Raw genomic sequence first — 7,039 nt, forward strand, 5'->3', positions numbered from 1 at the left:
CACGGAGGGTGCAGCTCCTATGGAGGCCCTGACCAGGGATTCGATGCTGTTCTCCGGAGCTGGTAGGGGCCCCTCCCCTGCTAAATGAGGTGAGTTGTTTGGTGTCCCCTCCTGCCGAGATGGAGACCCCTCCCCCCAGGTGCGGGGTGCTGAGATGGTCAGGGTAGTGTGCGTACGTGTTGTGTGTGTCTGTGTGCGTGTGTGAGTTGTGTGCAGGTTGCCCCTGGGGGTGGAGAGTGGTTATCCTGGACCTTGTGACGGGTCTCCACCTGGCAAGAGCCCCCTTATGTTGTGGGGTGACCGGAGCCTGGTCTGAAAGAGCCCCTTCCTCTAGGGCTGGGGCCCCCCGGATGTTTGGGGGACCATTGGGCTCCGGTCTGAAGAGCTCCTGCTGAAGATGGAGATCCTCCCTCCTGCTCGGGGTGATCAGAGGCCCTTGGGGCTGTTCCCTAGCCCGCGATGGGGGTGCTCTGGGCCTCTGTCTCTGGCACTCCGGGGTTGAGTGGAGGAGTCCACCTTGCTAGGAGAGTCCCCGGGAGAGGCTGACTCCTCAGGAAGCTGGGGTGACCCCTAGCGGAAGGCAGGGGTCAGCTCCAGGAGGAGGTAGGACCGCGCCCCAGGGAAGTAGCCTGGACACATGCACACTTTTGTGGGGCTCAGCGGCCAAATGCCGGTTAGGGCGTGAGGGCCCTGTGACCGACCGGGGCGTGGTTTCTGTCTTGTTGACGGCCCAGTCGGTCCAGGGTCCCACCCAGGGAGGTGAGCTAATGTTTGTTTTTGTGTTTCATCTCCAGAACTACAGGGGGTGTGTCCCTTGTCCCTGCCTTCCTGCCCCTTTGTTTTGGGTGCTGCCGCTGTGTGCCGCACAGCCGGTGGAGGGGAGTGCAGCTTGGAGGGGGCATCTGTCACGGTACGGAGGGCCCCCTACTGGTCGCCTCCGTATACAGCGGCAGTTGTCGTGTTGTTGTCATGTTGTGTTCGTCCCTCAGGTGGGCAGGGTCGTTTGTTTGTCTATATATGTATTGTCTTTGTACCAGTTGACCGCTGGTCATTGTATCTTTAATTCAGAGCATGTCACAGGTTTTTTGTTTGCGCACATTCTCCATTAAACCATCCCTTTTCCCTGAGACTTGGCGTGATCGCTTCCATTTTATTTCGCACTCCCTGCCCGTCACAATTAGTGATTCCAGACCTCAGTATTTCAGAATCAAAATCATAATCACTTTATTTCAACAAGTACGCTACCCATACAAGGAATTTGTCTTGGTGAATGCACACATGTATGTAACATACTAAACAGACCTGACAAACATGCAACATTTGTACTGTTTTGTATGTTTTGTATTATATGTTTCTGCTTCCTTATGTATTGTAAGCGTCTTTGGGTCTCAGAAAAGCGCTATATAAAAATAAAGTATTATTATTTATTAACATTTACTGTAAAAAGGTAAAAATAGTAAAAAGGCATATATATATATATATATATATATATATATATATATATATATATATATATATATATGCAGGTCATAGTAGACATGTTAATATAAAATATTATACAAAACACATTACAGAATGACGTGAACATCTGCAAAATTTTATATCTGTAAAGTTTTTTTTTTTTTTTTTTGGGGGGGGGGGGGGGGGGTGAGCTGTTAGAACGTCTGGTTGTGATGGCATTAGTGGCCCTGAATCTTCTACCAGAGGGAGGTGGTTGGATGGGGGGATTTCCAGGATGAGAGAGGCCAGCTGGTGTTTTTCCATAACGCTTCGTCACTGTGCAGATGTCCTAAAGCATTGGCAGATTACATCTGATGAGCTTGTCAGCTGTCCTTATTTTGTGCTGGACTCATTCTTGTGAGGTGGAGGATCCAAACCAGATGGTTATGGATGATGTGAGGACGGACTCGGTGATCACAGTGTAGAACTAGATCATCAGGCTCAGCAGCAGTTTGAATTTATTCTGCTGTACCAGTAATAACATAACATTGTCTGCTGTGTTCCCTTGGTTATGGAGACCATGGTTCCTCTTCAGGTCACTGAATGTGGTGGTGTCCAGGAACTTGAGTGACTCCATAGCAGAAACCACAGAGTCATTTACCTCTGATCCATATCTATGATTCAATGAGTTACTAGTTTGCTCTGGTGATCGATCGCAATATAATACTTAATACCCCCTCCACCCCCTTCAACAACTTACGTTCACATCTACCCCCCCCTCCCCCCCGGTAAACAACTTACTTACGTAAATGCCTGGCCTGAGATGGATGCCAAAGAAGCCTGGGTTCAGGTGCAGGTACGCTCCAGAATAACGTCTCTTACACGCACATTCGCTGTTTTTCTTGCATAAGGTTTTGCTGTACAGATTCTGAGGTCACACTGATAGCATAATGCCCTAATAGGCCATCAGTGTAAGTTTTTCACTGTCTCTTTGCAATTACAAGTCAATTTTAATTTAATGAATTGAATAATCAGATGTAAGATTATACGTACCACCAGGCCTGTTGACAGTCTTGCTGGGGCCCGGGACAAGAAAGTTTCATGTGCCCCCCCCCCCCGGCTTACGTCAATTGAATTTTCTCTGTAGCAGACAATACTTGTGTTAGGTCATATAGTATAATACAGCCACACATCTATGGAGTCAAATTAGGGTCTTTAATGGTGACGAAAAAAAAAAAATATCGCAAATATAAGATTAGCATTTTGCATTTTACGTTCCTAATTTGTTTCTGCAATACTTTCCCTCTTTTGCGTTTCTTTCTTTTCTTTGCGTTTCACATTTTATGTTGCTGCTTTTGTTTTGCAATACTTTCTCCCTTTTGCGTTTCTTTCTTTTGTTTGCGCGTCACTGCTTTTCTTTGCGTCTCCCATTTTACGTTCATAATTTTTTTTTGCGCTTCTCTCTTTTCTTTGCTCCGGTTTTACCTTCTGTGTGGGGGCGGGGAAAGAGGCGTGGCCAAGAGCGAAAGGCGTGCTGTGAACGTTCAGCGTCAGTTCAGCTTTCTTCCACTCGCTGAACTGAACTGCTGCTGCAGCGCATCTGGTGTTAAAGGAAGAGAGAGGTCGGGTGTGTGCGAGGTGGTGGCGCATTTCAGGGCATTGTTTTTATTCGCTCAGGTTTTCAAAAGATCATTTCAAACAGACCTCAGTAAAATGTTAATAATAATAATAATAATATATATTTTTTAAACGAAGTTTCAAAAGGGCACTTTCGTTGATAAAGGGCAGAGTTGGTGGTGCTTTAGCACCTGATGTCTATGTCTGCACGCATATACCTGTGGTCCAGCTGGGCGACCGTCTGCCACTATACGAGGAGGGTACGGCTCGAGAAAAGAGACCACCTCCCCGTGGCTGCGTGTGCGTGGCTGCCTGGCCATGGCACAAACGCGTTCCTGATCTCGCGCATGCTCGTTCGTGTGCAAAACGATGGCCGACGCCAGCGTTTAGTGTAAGTTAAAATACCTCGTTTTTGTAGACAAACGAATCTTACATTCTAGTCTTGTATTGGCAGTGTATATGTTCATAAAGTTACTTTATGGAGAGGAAAACATTTAAGAATAGCCTGTTAAGTTCTCTGCATTGTAAACTTCGCATGGGAACAATGAACAATGCTTGACAAATTGGGAATACCAATCAACTGTAAATTGAACAGTGTTTAAAGAGGGGAAGCCATGCTGCTTTTGCAAAAATAAAGTTCTAAATGGAAATATTTTGTTTGGGTGTTTTCATGTATTTCTACCTGAATTTTATCTGCAAAACATTAAGTTTAATGTGCATTGAAGTTTTCAAATCCTTTGCAAACATCCTTATAATGCCATGTAGGATGTTTCGTAAATACAAAGAGTGAAGGTATAAGTAGTATATGTAGTTATTTATGTAGAAACGGTAAATTTGCATTTATTACTTTTATTTAGAAATTCCTATCACGCGAGACTATAACGGAACTTCACCAGCGCGGTGCAGCCAGGATGAGAGCGCCATGGTGAGAGAGTCTCCCAGTCTCGCGCCGTATACTATTGGAGGATACCAGTAACCAAATTGCCGCGCTGTGTGAAGGTTCAACTGATGAGCTGAACGTTCACAGCACGTCTTTCGCTCTTGGCCACGCCTCTTTTCCGGCCCCCACACAGAGGGTAAAACCGGAGCAAAGAAAAGAGAGAAGCGCAAAAAAAATTATGAACGTAAAATGCGAGACGCAAAGAAAAGCAGTGACGCGCAAACAAAAGAAAGAAACGCAAAAGGGAGAAAGTATTGCAAAAAAAGCAGCAACATAAAATGTGAAACGCAAAGAAAAGAAAGAAACGCAAAAGAGGGAAAGTATTGCAGAAACAAATTAGGAACGTAAAATGCATAATGCTAATCTTATATTTGCGATATTATTATTTTTTCGTCACCCTAATTTGACTCCATACACATCAGCTGTTTCTGACAGCTGACTGGTTTATACTTGACGTGTCGCGAGCGGCGCGAGGGTCCGCGAGGCGAAAATGACATAATCGCAGTGGCACCGAAAAGGTCCATTTCAATATTTCCCTGAACGCTAAACTTAATTAAGTTAAATATTTATACATATACTCGAAATAATTTGCTTTTTATTTACATTATTTAATGGTTGTTTATTTTCAAAACGCCCAATCTTAACGTCTTCACGTTCTCTCATTTTTCGTCCTGGAATTACATTTGTTGTGAAACGAAGTAGTACTTTAGCCTAAATTCCAGCACTTTTCAAACCTGGAACACAATGCATTAAAATACATTAAAATTCGACTTTCTTTTCTGCGCTCCAGATTTCTGTATTTACTTTAACTATCCGCCACTGTATTTCCCGCTGTTGGACGGGTACCAGCCAAACCATTTTTCAGTGGGAGGCGGGGGTGTATGCACCTAATGGAAAATATGCAGATGGGTAAAAAACATATATTTTAGCCATTGAGCTTATTTTGAGTACAATATTTTATATTAATGAAAGATTTCAAGATTATTTAAAAATTATAGACTTTAAATAAAAAATAAATTGCTGGGCTCTTTGATGGGCCCCCCTGGCCCTGGGGCCCGGGACAACAGACCCGGTTGTCCCCCCCTGTCGACGGGGCTGCGTACCACACAACTTTCACACACATCATCAACTGCTGATGTGCTGGAACACAAGGAGATGTGTAATGCTGTGCAGTGAGCTGGTGGAGGTCTGCTGAGCTGAGCTTAAATAGCTGAGCTGACAAACGGGTAACTAGAGTCAGGTGTCAGTACTCAGGTGAGGTGGAGTGTTGGGTATTGCAGTACTAAGGTTGTGGGGCTGGTAGCTGGCAGATTGAAACCTTACACCTAAATAATGGTTCTCTGGGCCACTTTTGGCAGAAGCACGACTAGCTAACAGCAATCACTGTCAAAGCAATGGATATTCTGCCCAAAAAAGGCTAGTTTCAAAACACTGCAAATAGCCTACAAATTGTTTTGGCACAGCTTGCTACAGAACAGTATTTTTCTAGCTAAACTCCTCACAATACTGCTGACAGCAACCTAGATAAAGATATACAGTACCATCGCCAGTCACTCTGACACCTTACACACAGTAAATGTAAAGGCAGAGAATGGCCTTGCACACATAAACAGACACAGAGACATTCCATTGAAGGGACTGAAGCAGTCTTCATGACCTCCATGATATGATCATGGACAATATAACAAAACATAACAGTACTGGGTGAAGACCTTAGCTCAAGGTATACTGAATGGTATGATTTCCTTCCAGATCTCCATGAGATGATAATTAAGCACATGCTCTACACTGGGGCACTCTCCTGTGTTTTGAAATGTCTGCTGCTTGTAGCTATGGTTATAACAGCATGGTAACAGATAAAAGCCCCAGAAGACATGTGGCTGGCAATTCTCCATGGGAAATAGAATTGAATTCATGAAAGCCTGCATAGTCCTCTTGAAGTTCTCCTTGACTGTAGTCTCTGCGCTACTCTAGAGCCAGCCTGGGTGGGCCTTTCTTATTAATTCCTTAAAATTGTTCAGAAGATGTATTTGGAGCCTCTGTTGCATACCCAGTGGGTGCCGGCAGCGTTCCTAGTCAATGATACCGAGTCCACAGACATCTTTGGATGGAATAAGCTTGTTAGTGTTGAGACTCTGAGAATCTGGCTCTGTGCTATAACAAGGGTAGTTACCCAGGTGGCAGTAATGACATATGGGCTGCCCAGTGTTTCACTGTGGTTAGCAACAATGTCAAAGACACTCAGGTTCAGGTCAGAAGAGACAAAATGGGGTTTTTTAATTGGTTTAATGGATTAAAAAGTTATTTTGTTTTTGAGGACTATTTGCATTACATCTACTTGTAGAAAGGAAGATTCTGTGGGGGCTCCACCACAAATAAGCTCCTGTTTCAGCTGGTCGCCCTGGATGCTAATTCAATCCCCACACCACCACTGTCAGGATGTCAACCCCTGCCATTACCCCTGCATATGGATCAACCAGCCTACTTTCAACATTAAGAAAGAGAATCAAAAGAGTACTATCAGGGAAATCACATCTCTTGTGAAAACGGACCACATTTTGATGGTCACATGGCAGGGATAATCAAAGGCAGTGGTGAATAGAACAAGTCACTGGACAGTGCTGCTCTATATTCTACAGTACAATGCCTCTCTGTGCTCTGTGAAAGTTTCCACAGATATATTCCATTTAGCCAAACTCTTTCATGTACTTTTCAAACATAGGTCTTTGGTGTTTATATTATTTAGCCTCTTGAATGATCACGGCATTTTCACTCTTTGTATTTCCTCATTGTATTTCCTCAGATGATATTTTTGTAATTTCCATCAGTGTGAGCGAAACCATGAGCTTGAATGTAACGTCAGTTCTGAAATGTCTATTGAAAACTTTCCAGTCACAAACTATCAGTACTCTATGCTATGGTGTCACAATGTAACATAGAGCGATTGAATCTAATGTGGCTTTGCATTTGTAATATGAATAACAATTACATTCTGATTTAAATTTCATATTCTAAATGCTTCCATAACTAGAATTCAGAGCT

At 43.8% G+C, this 7,039-nt stretch overlaps 1 pseudogene; it reads right to left on the reverse strand.

Moving 5' to 3' along the window:
• Positions 1–570: 570 nt before the first annotated feature.
• Positions 571–6,098, reverse strand: LOC143513966 (hyaluronidase-2-like; annotated as a pseudogene).
• Between the last annotated feature and the right edge of the window lie 941 nt (positions 6,099–7,039).

The sequence above is a fragment of the Brachyhypopomus gauderio genome, chromosome 5, assembly GCF_052324685.1.
Source record: "Brachyhypopomus gauderio isolate BG-103 chromosome 5, BGAUD_0.2, whole genome shotgun sequence".
Classification (NCBI taxonomy): Eukaryota; Metazoa; Chordata; class Actinopteri; order Gymnotiformes; family Hypopomidae; genus Brachyhypopomus; species Brachyhypopomus gauderio.